This window comes from Hyaena hyaena, unplaced genomic scaffold (assembly GCF_003009895.1).
Source record: "Hyaena hyaena isolate Hyena2069 unplaced genomic scaffold, ASM300989v1 scaffold_369, whole genome shotgun sequence".
Classification (NCBI taxonomy): Eukaryota; Metazoa; Chordata; class Mammalia; order Carnivora; family Hyaenidae; genus Hyaena; species Hyaena hyaena.
This window is the reverse complement of record NW_024081000.1, coordinates 1,402,419-1,415,594: the sequence shown is the minus strand read 5'-3', so window position 1 is coordinate 1,415,594 and position 13,176 is coordinate 1,402,419. Positions and strand designations below refer to the sequence as shown.

Here is a 13,176-nt window from a genome sequence, read left to right as displayed (position 1 = left end):
AATAATTTAATATGAGGTGCCTGGGTGGCTCAGTCGGTTAAGCGTCTGACTCTTGGTTTCAGCTCAAGTCATGATCTCACAGTTTCATGAGTTTGAGCCCCATGTGGGGCTCTGTGTTGACAGTGCAGAGCCTGCTTGGGATTGTCCCTCTCTCTCTGCCCCTCCCCAGTTCACATTGTCTCTGTCTCTCTTTCTCTCTCTCAAAATAAATAAATAAACTTAAAAAAAAAATGGGGTGCCTGGGTGGCTCAGTCAGTTAGGCCTCTGACTTCCACTCAGGTCATGATCTCTTGGTCTGTGAGTTGGAGCCCCATGATGGGCTCTGTGCTGACAGCTCGGAGCCTGGAGCCTGCTTAGGAATCTGTGTCTCCCTCTCTGTCTGACCCTCCCCTGCTCATGCCTCTCTTCTCTTCTCTCTCTCTCTCTCAAAAGTAAATAAACATTAAAAATAATAATAATTTGGGGCGCCTGGGTGGCTCAGGTTGTTAAAGCTTCCAACTTCGGCTTAGGTCATGATCTCACGGTTCGTGGATTTGAGCCCCGCGTTGGGCTCTGTGCTGACAGCTAGCTCAGAGCCTGAAGCTTGTTTCGGATTCTGTGTCTCCCTCTCTCTCTGACCCTCCCCTGCTCATGCTGTCTCTCTCTCAGAAATAAATTTAAAAAAATAATAATAATAATTAAAAAATGTTTTAATTTAAAAAAAATAATTTTAAAAGATTATTCATTCAGTCCAGGATCAGATGTGTCTGTTTGAGCAACCCAGGCACCCCATGAATGGAATAATCTTAAAGAGAAATGTACCATATAGCGTTTACTTACATGTTCTGAATCAAAAGAAAAAAGCTCTTATTGTTTCCCATCCAGTATTTTTATCAGCTTTTGTTGCTGTTGACTTTATAAGATGGTCCCAAGGGAAGTAATGGTCATTAAATATCTACTATGAGAGACAACAGATACAGGGGTAAAGGGCAAAGCCCTAGGGCCAGACCCCCTGCCACCAAATCCTGGCTCAGCTTAATCTCTGGTGTTTCTGCCTCCTCTTCTGTAAATCAGGAATAATGGCAGCCCCCCCAACGTGGGTGCTGATATGTGCAAAGTTTCCAGTACAGCATGTGGCACATAGCAAGTGATCAAAAACACCTTTAGTTTTTATCATTATTAGCACTCTTAAACATTACTGTTTTGATACACACAATCTAATTTAATCTTCACTACAGCTCTATAAACAGCTTGCCTAAGGTCATACAATTAAAAAGTGTTAAAATTGGGATAGAAATCAAGGTTTCCTTCCAAAATTCATGTTTCTCTAATTGTTGGTATACTGTAAGAGCTTATTAAAAGGCAGTTTCCCGAATCTCATCCGACTGCCAGTTCTCACCCCAGTCCACAAGGAATCGAGAAATCTGCATTTTATTTTTTTAATATTTATTTTTGAAAGAAAGAGATATAGAGTGTGAGTGGGAGAGGGCAAACAGTGAGGTAAACACAGAATTGGAAGCAGGCTCCAGGCTCTGAGCTGTCAGCACAGAGCCCAACGTGGAGCTCGAACTCACAAACGGTAAAATCATGACCTGAGCTGAAGTCAGACGCCTAAGCGACTGAGCCACCCAGGCGCCCCAAGAAATCTGCATTTTAACTAGCACCCTGCTTCTAAATTCTAAACCTGATGCTAGTAGTCCAAGGATCATCTTTTTTACACATGGCCTTGCAGGACAGACATCAGAATTACTGAAAACAAGCGTGGAACAGGGTTTTGGAAACTAAGCAAACGTCTGTTATTATTATGAAAAGAAATTATTTTTTTCAAATGTTAGAGCCATCTCAAAATAAAAAGAAATTGTCTTAGAACACAATTAGGAACTTAAAGCTATTGCTCTAAAATGACCAAGAAAATGAAATCTGAAATGGAATGATTTCACAAAGATTGAGAACTCAGTTTCTGGAGTCAGAAACACATTTGATTCCCCGTCCTGGTTCTTATCTCCCATGGGCTCTTGGGCAACTTTTTCACCTCTCTGAACCTTAGTTTGTTCATTTGTAAATAAAATTACCTGCCTCATGGGATTGTTGTAAATACTAAATGAAATGATGCATATAAAGTACTTAGAACTGTGTTCAGAACAGAACATATACTCAGTAAGCTGTGCCAATCTTTATTCCTGACAGTCACAGGAGCGGCACCGGAAAGCAAGGAATATTTGACACCACAGCTGTATCCCCTGGCATAAGAGGTTTTTGCATTTTGTTTAAAAAAAAAAAAGAGGAGCTGAACGGTATTTTAAAAATTTAATCATATTTAGGAATTGTGAGTGTTCACCATCTTCCCTGACATGTGTACAAATTTCAGCATTACCGTATCTTTATAATACCTGCAGAAATATGATGAGTGCATGCACTAAAGATGCCGTTCCCAAAAAAGCTCTTCATAGTCCCCAGAGTCTGAGGCAGAAATGGAAGCCGATGCTTGCTCAGCAATTGCAGAGAAATGAGAAGCCCTCTCAGAAAGTCTTTCCACTCACTGTGGATTTCCTCTCATTAAATTACCCCGTCCCACTGCCACCATCACAAACCCATATATTTTAGAATACCTCATAGACGTGGAGGGAGAGCCTGTAGCTGCCCCAGCTCCAGTGTCTCCTGTCTTGGGATACAGGGTAAGAACAGGAATAAAAGAACCCTTAAACTAGAAAATTCATTGCACCTGTTTTGTTAACACTACCGGTAAACAAATCTGAACCCAGGATTATGTGTGTGTGTGTGTATTTCTTTGGAAAACAAAATGTGAAGGTTAAAATCAATTCTAAATTCTCAAAAAGCGTAAGTTGAAGTCACTTAAATACTATATGGCATGTCATCAAAGTAATTTGACATGAAATAATTCTTAGAAAACACTCCACTGCAAAGGAACAGAAACGCACTACTTCTTCGCAAGAAGACAAAAGAATTGCTTTGTGAGATCAGTCCATCTGTCAAGTGACTGACTTGGGCTGCTCTTTGGGGACAAAGGCCACTGATAGTCCTAATTGTCTAGAATTCTAAGATTTTATTTTTTCATATAGATCAATGCACATATACACATATGTACACTATAAGCTTTAATTAGTTCCAAACATATGATAAAATGGTGTATTATTTAAAATTAACCAAAATTTTCCATCCTCAGCATCAAGCTCATTCATAAACACTGAGAAAGTTCCTACCGAATGGAAAAAGGAATTTTTTTCAAACGCGAAGCCACCCACAGCGAGCATCACAGCATTTTGTTAGAAATATTACCTTAAAATCCTACAAGTGCTGCTGCCATCGTGAAACTTGAAAAATGTTATCCCGTGTATAATTCAATTTAACATGCTGTGTAATGTATGTACTTATACTTTATATGTGGATTTTGTTGTGGTTTGTCCCTCTTCTAAAACCACACACAAAATATCTAAAATTGTGTCAGCGGAACAAAAAATGGGGAGGAGGGCTCTGAACCGGCTTTCCAAACCGGCGCGCAAAGACCGCTCTTCCGTAAACCTCCGGTTGTCACAGCTTCCTAAACAAGCGGGATCGCCTTCCTCCCCGCCCGGCTGCAAACCCAACCCCACACCCGGTCTTCATTCACTATACGAAAACATTTTTTAAACCTATGAAAGGGGCTGGTCAGTGTTGGGGCGGGCGCGCACCGGACGGGGAGCGGACGCTTCTCCCTCCTTCCCCTCTTCACTGTCCGTAATGTCAGAAGGCGGGGAGGGCAGTAGTACAAGGGTCCCCATCGTGTGCATGCCATCCCGGGCACTTCTCTTTTGGGGCCGCGGTAGCTAAATATCACCGTGAGAAGTGTCCGTCGGGCCGCCCAGAGTAACCTGCCTGGTGCGCGGGCAAAGCTGGCGCGTTGACCTGGACTCAGAAAGGGCAGGAAAATAGAAGCTCTCTAACTGGACGACTGAGGACGTTGTTTTGCCCTCAGAAACCTGAAGCTGCTCGGCACGATCCCGGTGATATCCAGGGGTCGTGGGTTTCCAAGCTCAGAGAATGTCGCCCTCCTTGGAGGGGTTTACAGGGAACCTCCCCAGTGAGGGCGCCCTGGGAGCCAAGCTGTCCGTTTCCCAGGTCACTGTCCTTCCTGTCTAGTTAAAGGTTTACACAGCTCATCGGCCAAAGACACTTTCAATTTGCCTCCTGAAGTTTCTGCGCTCTGGGGCCAACTGTAATGTCAAATCAACCACCCTCCCCCTCACCTGGCTCCCTCTGATGGTGTGAGTGTCGGAAAAGGAGCTAGACAATAATTTTAGTAACTACTCTAATTTTTTTAATGTTTATTTTTTTAATTGTTTTAAGTTTATTCATTTTTGAGAGAGAGAGAGTGTGTGAGCAGGGGAGGGCCAGGGAGAGAGCCAGTTTCAGGCACAGAGCCCCACAACTGGGAAGATCATTACCTGAGCCACAGTCCCATGCTTAACCAACTTAGCCACCCAGGTGCCCCTAAAATGTTTATTATTTTTGAGAGAAAGAAAAAATAATGAGTGCAGGAAGGGCAAAGAGAGAGGGGGAGAGAGAGAGAGGATCATTCCCGGGGGGCCTTGTGCTGACAGCAGAGAGCCCCACAAACCCTAAAATCATGACCTGAGCCAAAATAGGTCACTTAACCAACTGAGCCACCCAGGTGCCCCTCTATTTTTTTAATTAACCCAGGATAAATTCAAATAATGTAAACCTTGGGGTGGGAGGGGGAGTTAATTCTCAAGGCAAATATTATTGGGCCCTTTCTTCAATGATCTGCACCAAGGTTCTGACTTTTATAGGTGCCTGAGCATTTGCCCCCAGAGATTGTTTCTGGAAAAAAAGGGAAGAAGGAACTCACGCAACAAACAGAAGTTAGCAGTAGTCTCTCTTAGAAGATGAATAGCACAGTCTACGGCCATACCACCCTGAACGCACCAGATCTCATCTGATCTCAGAAGCTAAGCAGGGTCGGGTCTGGTTAGTACTTGGATGGGAGAAGATGAATAGCACAAAGATCTTTGTTATATATTTTTACACATTTCCCCATGAAACTTTACATACCACACTCCAACACACACACACACCCTACCACCCACTTCTCAGTAAACAAAACATTTGAGCAAGGACATGAGAATGAAGGGTCATTTCTTAATGTGGGAAACAGGTTTATGTAGGAACATGCTCAGAACATCCTTGGCCTGAGGGATGCCTGAGTCTGAAATGTTTGATGAGAAATAACCAGATCTTTGGGCAGATATGAATTGGATACAAATAAAAATTTAACTAGGTGTGTACACAGGCTTAGAAAAAGAATGTTAAAGAAAAAAACATACTATTCCATTTTATGTGAACTTAGGACCTTTTTATTCCTGATTATGTTTTCTCAGTATGTTGAACACATTGGTGGGGGATATTTGCCAGATTACTTCATTTAGTGGACCCAAGAAGTCATCCATCGAGTCAGCCTTCTCAGCTTTGCAATCAGGAAACAGAGCCCTGAAAGGTTGTCACTTGGAACTAAATTCTAAAGATATAAGCAGCTCTTGAAAGCCTACATTCAGGTCTAACCAGTAAGTAGCAGAATTGCCCTGTAAAACTTCTCTAGGCAGCTGTCCTTCACAGAGACTGTTGCAGTTACCCAAGAGCCCTAATTCTGGTGCATAAAGCAGTGCATCTGGGAATCCCTCCCTTGTCCTTTCTTCTCTCCCTCTTCCTGAATACTAGCCCTTCAGTTTTCTAATGAGGCACGTCTGGGGGGCGGGGGAGAGTGGTGAACTAAAGCAATAGGCTCTCCCTCAGGCAGCCCCATATGCACCAAATGTACAAATGTCCATTTCAGCTCAACCCTCCTCACTTGCAAGAGGTAGGAAGCTTTAGTTGAGTGTTAATAACATATGTGGCCCTGGTAACAAGAGGGAGAGTGACAAAGGGGAATGGAGCTCAAATCAAAGCAAAAGCCAGCTGCCCCTTCCTCTCTCTCTCTGTAGGCATAAGCCAGCACGTGAGCAGCCCCCATTGGAGGCAGGCAGGGGGGAAGTCAAGGAGAAAACACAAAAGGGGAGGCTTCTCTGATGGAGCTCTATTTTTTTTTAAGGTGAAAGAGATTCTTTTGAAATGGGAGCCTAGAATTTGAACCTCAATCCAAATGAAGACATGACATTATCTGTAGATATTACCTAATCTGCCATTGTGTAATTAACATTCATCTAAAAGAGGGGAGTTTTCTCTTTAAAGAATTAATTTTTAAAAAATTTTTTTTTGAATTTAGATGATTTTGGTCTAGCCAATCAGATGAATTAGATTTCATCAAAAAAAAAATTTTTTTTGGTTTCAGCACTTTTTGTTCCTCTCTGCTAAGATTTTTTTGTTCAGAAATTTGGACTCCTGCTGTATAAGAAATTTTTTTTCTTTTTTTTAAATAGTTTATTGTCAAGTTGGTTTCCATATAACACCCAGTGCTCATCCCCACAAGTGCCCTCTTCCATGGCCATCACCCCCCTTGCCCTCCCCACCACACCCATCAGTCCTCAGTTTATTCTCAGCATTCAAGAGTCTCTCATCGTTTGCCTCCCTCCTTCTCCCCCACTATTTCCTCCCTTCTTCTCCCCCACAGTCCTCCGTTAAGTTCCTCCTAATCCTCCTAAACGTGCAAACATATGATATTTGTCCTTCTCTGCCTGACTTATTTTGCTCAGCATAACACCCTCAAGGTCCATCCATGTTGCTACACATGGCCAGATTTCATTCTTTCTCATTGCCATGTAGTATTCCATTGTATAGATAAACCACATCTTCTTGATCCATTTGTCCATTGATGGACACTTAGGCTCTTTCCATGTTTTGGCTACTGTTGAGAGTGCTGCTATGAACATTGGGGTACATTCCTGCTGTATAAGAAATCTTAAGCCAAACAAAGTTCACCTAATCTGGAGCTGTGAGTGAAGTTTCTTCTCAAATGAGGCCGAGGTTTCTCAGCCTACAGTCCCCTCACTCCCAGCACAGACTACCTGAATCTCACAAATCCCTTGTCATCAGACTGCCCCTCTGCCCCTCTGTGTCTCTGCCCATCCTGCTCATCCCTTCTTCCCTTTCCTTCCAGGCAACCCTGCCTCCTGGTCCTTGATGCTTTTCTAATGAAGCCAGCTGTGCTAAGGCACAGCTTAAAAGTGTCTACTCCTGTAATTTGCATACCCCAACCTCATTATTACACTTCGTTTAGAAGTGTACTTCTTTCATTCACTTTTTTAAATCATTGAGGGTGGTAATTGGCAAAGTGGAAATTTCCCTGTACCTCACATCAGTTCTCTGTTAATTTATTCTTTGAAAAAAATTAAAAATAATAAACTTTCATCTTAGCACCTCCAACGTCACATTACAAAGCAGAATCAAGTGCAAAGATTACAAAAAGTTCAAAGTTAATCATGTCCTATTTGGAAGGAAAACCTATCTCTTTTGAGCATCACAGGCATGAAGTGGTACATTTCTGATTTAGTTAATAAGAGTCCAATTATATTTGAAATGTAGATTAATTCTCCTCAAAGCATTAATCAATTTGGCAAGGACACCTCAATAATAATGCAGTCTCTTTATTGTTCCATAGTAAGACTGTGCCCTCATGATTGTAATCAGCTTATTGATACAAATACCTCTTCCCTTCAGTTAATTCAAATAGACCATTTCATAGGTACTTTCAGCTGATGGGATGGTAAATAATTTTTAGACTAAAAGTTGAAGTGGATTGATTAGAAGCAATTTTTTCTGTTTTGCACAATAAAAAGATGAACTACATGGTTCGCCAAGCCAATTTGCAGAGCAACCTCTCCTCTCTAATTTGCCAGGCTAATGTAGTAGAAGCCGAGTCCTAGGAAGTACAGAAATCCATTTACCGAGCCATGACATTTAAGTAGCAAACACAAGTACTGGATTTTTCCATTACCCTTCATTTCAGCCCTGCTATGTTCCACCTGTGACCCTTATGTGATGAGGGCAATGCACTTTCATACAATTTGGTAACTATAATAAAGGTCCACTTCAAAATGTTTGAGAGCACACTAAAAACATTTTTGAGAAAACCATAATTAAGTCCATAACCAATCTCACTAATTCCTGATAATGTATTGGAAAACCAAATTATTTGATACATGCTCTAATAAATGCACATCATACCAGCGGAGGAGGAAAATAGCATATTTCCTCTATCCAAATAACACTCTTTGTCACCAATAGTCCCAGACTTGCCTAGTGCTTTTACCTCACATAAGACTTTCTTTCAACAACAGGAAGCAAGCAGGTTCTCTAAAAACAGGCTGGGCTCCTTTGTTGTGTGTATATCTTACAGGAAAGAAATGAGAAAGCATCTGCAAATAGAATCCATATGGAAATGCATATCAGAAGAGAAAACAATAACTCTATACATTTATTTTCCACAACTCTCCTAAGGCATGTTAGTCTCAGCCCAAATTTCTCCTTGTTAACTTATTATCAAACTGGCATACAGAAGCTCCCACGGATGTGTCTTTTTGGGGTATGGTCACTATACTTCCTGGTGCAGAGAATGTCATAAATGACCCATAAATACTTGTTGAATGAAGGACCCTCAGATTTTTGGGAAGGCAGAAGACCAAAGTAATAGTTTTAAATGAAGCAAACTAAATCAGTTTTATCTTTTCTTTTTTTCCCCAAAGGAATTAACTTTTGACCTTCAAAAAAGAATTAAAGAGAGTTTAGGATCTTTACCTCCCATTGAAATTTCTTCAGTAATTCATTAACACCACACTTGAAGCCAAAACATTTGCTTCCGGGCTGAATTCAGAAGCTGATTCCACAAAAAAGTCAACCCCAAATGCAGCATCTTCAGTCTCAAACAAGTCTGTATAATGCCACAAAAATAGAGGGCAGTCCTTGGATAATATGTTATCTGAAAGCTAAATGCTTTACCCTTTTCTTTATTTTTGTTGTTTGCTTAAATTGCTTTGGTAAAAGATTTGTCTGCCAGAGTTCTTCCTGGTGTAAATTTAATAGCCTAGATATTAAAACCATCAAGTTCGAGGTTAGAGAGGAAAATGCCAACCTTGCCTGTTAATGACAGCAGCCCACCCAAAGGCGTTTAAATATCATCAGCAATATCCTTGATGCTTTAACAAGTGTATTTAAAAAGCAATTAGGTATGCCAATCTCAGCCTGAAAACAATTTTAAAATAACACAAGCATTAAGTCCCCACTTCTTGACAAAGTAATGATTTGCACTGACATGATTTAGATACTGTGCATTGTCTCTGCAAAGTAATTTTCATGAGGCGGGTGAGTGCGTCCTTAGGAAGATTCATGTTACTATAGGTTCTGATTCCCTCGCCCCATTAAAAAAACAAAACTGCATATAATTGAATCTAACAATTTTGTGTAACTACCAAAAATTTTACCACTATAGGAAGTATTGATATTAGCTGCTAAAAGCTAAAACTTAATATTCATTGATCTTTGATTGTGTTTTAAGACACAGGAAAGTGGTGGAGGGTAGACAGCAGGATGGGAAAGAGAGGTGTAGATAAAGAACTTGTGGAGGAGTCTTCCTCTAGGAGGGTACACTAAGTTGAGATTGCACCAAAGATCACAGATGGGCTCAAATACCACTGAATTCTCAGGAACAGTAACTGGGAAGGATAAGTGGCAGGTAAGGCCAGGACATTCAACTAAGAGGACAATCACAATGGCTACCATCTGGACAGCAGAGCCTATGAAGAGTGTGGGGTTTAAGGCCCACCAAGTGATACTTCCCACCCTAGGACTAGGGCGCAGCCCAGGGCAGATGAAAGACCTGTATTTGAGGGAATCATTTAGCAGGGGATAGTACAAAAAGAAATGTAATGGCAAATAGGAAGGTGCAACTCTGGGTGAGGAGTTCCACAGCCAGGTCCTCTGGTCAAGCCAAAACCATGTGGCTATAGAGATCTGAAGACTTTACACCTACCTGGAACTAATGAATCTGGGAAATCATTAAATGTTTACGGTTTCACTTGTTTTCACAGAACTGTCCTGGTAAGACGAATACAACCCCTTTCTCAGATAGGATACTTGGACATTAACAAAACCTACTTCCTTCACAGTGTAGATACTGTTTCAGGCTCTGAGATCCACTTTAAAAATGCCCAGTTGTTTTTTCCTAAAAAGCAGTCATAGCTGCACAGCTATCATCATCAACACAAACAGAGGCAATAGGGCGAATGTGTTAGGAACACTGGCATCAGAGCCACACAATCTGGGTTCCAACTGACACTTCTGCCAGGTACTAGCTATGTGACTTTGGGCATGGTGATTAATTTCTCTGAGCCTCATCTGTAAAATGATGCAGCAATAATTTGAAGATTAATTAAGATAAACCATATTAAGTATTCAGCACAGTACTTGACACTGTAGACTGTTGAGGAACGATTACTGTTGTTATTATCAGACAGCAAAACCCTACACTGGACAAAGAGCTGGAATCTTGCATTTGGGCTTCAGAAGGTATAACACCCCTATAATGAAGCACAGCTACTATTCCATCTCAAAATTTTTTTGGAATATAGTAAGGTACAAATAAATATTTGACTAAATGTTGAGTCTTCTGATTCTGAACATATTTCATTTCCCTTTGGCCTCTGCCTATGTCTCAACTATTTCTAGATTGCCTCTCCTTTGAAGCAGTTTGGTATGTATTCTAGAGAAGTGTTTATTTTAATACAGGTTCAAACCAAACTAGTAATAATAAGTAAAATTATTATTAAGTAATTAGTAAAATAAGCTTCTGGGAGAAAAAAATGTATCATGGACTTCAATGTCAAATACTTTCAAATTATTCATTTGGTCAACACTCTTATGCAGATAATTGAGAAATCACTGCATACTGTAGGAGTGTAGATGTTTAGGAATTAAAATATGTGTATTGTCCAATTATATGAGACAATACCTACCCTTGAGGAAAAAGTTACTCCACCTGAAATATTCATAACTACTGTAACTTGGGGCACTCATATTAATAAGTTATTAAAGTCTTAAGTGCCAGTTCTATCAAAATGGTTTTTTTTTTCCTTCTAAGATGCTATGCAACTGTGGCCTTAAAGGAAAGGTAAATTTTGTCTCAAAACATGAAGACAGAGAGGGAAAGAAGATCAGAGCCGTAAAGAAAAGGAATAGAAGATGAAGAATAAAGTGAGGAAGAATAGCTGGCCATCAGGTACCTTGACTGGGAAAGACAGCAAACTATTCATCACACACACATCCTTCCACAAGTAACCATACGGGCTCCTGACCAATGTTGAATGACATCCAGGGGCTGCACATCAAAATAAAATAAGTCCCTGACATCCAGATGCCACAAAGCGGTTATTTTTTGAATGGCCAGGTTTAGGAACAGTTTGGTGATGATTATCTAAAAAGCTGAATAAGTATTGCTCTTCTGGACCCTGAATGTTTCACTTGCCTAGACTCTGACCTTGGTTCTTGGCTTTGTCTATGTCCAACTGCCAAAGGTTAGAATAAAAGTGCAAGGGAGCTTGCTACAGCCACTGAAGAAGTAATTACAGTAGGGAAGGGGAAGAAAGGATCACATGCAGGCTCTCGGCATTTTGGCGTTCAGGGACAAAGCTTTGGTTATGCTTGTTCCGTTGCACATTATTGAATAAGTTTAGGAGGAAAAACGGTTGTGTTTCAGCAACGGTGCTGTGGAAACGTACCGTACTCTTTCTCAGTGATGTTACATCCAGGTAGAGAGGACATCTATTTTTAAATGTTCAGTCACATAAATTAGCTTGAGCCCCAGACTATAATTTTGAAGGAAAATTAGATTGGATCTAAATAATTGAAGACAAATGGAGAAAACATTTTAATAAAACTTCATAATTTGACTCACATTTCCTTGAGCCATTAGTGCTCACTCTCATTAGAAGCATGATTACCAAGTAGTTGTGAGTATCAGCTAATAACCTGAACATTTGTGGGGCCTTTCTGCCTAGCTAAAAGCTGATTGTGTTTATTAGAACTACTTTCATCCATCTTCCCCAGCCTGAATTGTCCATTTGCCTTCTATGTCATTTTCTACCTTTTTAAAATATTTTTTGTTACAATGCATGCCAAAAATATAATACCATACATTTGTATGATGCATTTCACAGAGAACTTTCACAATTATTATTGAACCAGATCCAAAATAATTTTCATTTCTTTTTTTTTTTAATGTTTATTTATTTTTGAGAGAGAGAGAGCGCGCGTGAGCAGGGAGGGACAGAGAGAGGGGAAGACACAGAATCTGAAGAAGGCTCCAGGCTCTGAGCTGTCAGCCCAGAGCCAGACGTGAAGCTTGAACTCACAAATGGCGAGATCATGACCTGAGCAGAAGTCAGACGCTTAACCAACTGAGCCACCCAGGTGCCCACACTTCTTTGTTGTACCAACAAGCAGGTAGAATTTCTTAGATGAAAAATAATCATTATCTTCATCATTTATTTTTTATCTTATACTTTATTCATTTTTAAGTGGTAATATATTCAAATAGTTCCAGAATCAAGCCATATATAAAAACAGATGGTAAAAAGTGTCACACTCACCCCAGTTCCTACCACAGCTCCAACAGGTAATTTCTTTTACTAATTTCTTTTCATCCTTTTAGAGTTACTTTCTGCATCTGGAAGCAAACATGAATATGTATTTTTATTTCTTCCCCTTTTGTCCACAAAAGGTTGTGTATTATAGTCTGCTCTATACTTTTTTAACTTAATAATGCAGTTTATCCTAGAGATCTTTCCATATTGATTCTTCTCTTGTTTTTGTTTTTGTTTTTTAAACAGCTGTATGGTATTCCATTGTATAAATATGCCTTTGGGTTTTTTTAGCCATTTCCCTAGTAACTTATATTTAGGCTGTTTCCAATCTTTTGCTACTGCAAACAATGCTGAAATGTGTGCTTGCTGCAATATTTATTCTAAGGCCGTGCTTGTGACACTTATATCACTGCTGCCATGTATGTATATATGATTTTTCCATAACAAATCAGCATGGCACAGTAGATGCAACTATGAAAACATAGCAAGAGCCAGAAAAAATAAGCACTCTCAAGCTGTGATGTACATCTTATGTATCACGTGCTAGATGTAAACCACCACCTTCATTAAGGGCTAGAGCCCTCATATTCATTCTTTCTTTCTTTCAATAAAT

At 40.2% G+C, this 13,176-nt stretch overlaps 1 long non-coding RNA gene across 1 annotated transcript in view; it reads right to left on the bottom strand.

Moving 5' to 3' along the window:
* LOC120244077 overlaps positions 1-12,640 on the bottom strand; it is a 32,324-nt gene extending 19,684 nt beyond the window's left edge. Inside the window, exons 1-3 of the long non-coding RNA XR_005531457.1 lie at positions 12,570-12,640; positions 11,700-11,816; positions 8,240-8,345 (exon numbers count right to left, since the gene is read on the bottom strand). This is a non-coding gene — a long non-coding RNA (uncharacterized LOC120244077). The remainder of the gene's footprint in view (positions 1-8,239; positions 8,346-11,699; positions 11,817-12,569) is intronic.
* Between the last annotated feature and the right edge of the window lie 536 nt (positions 12,641-13,176).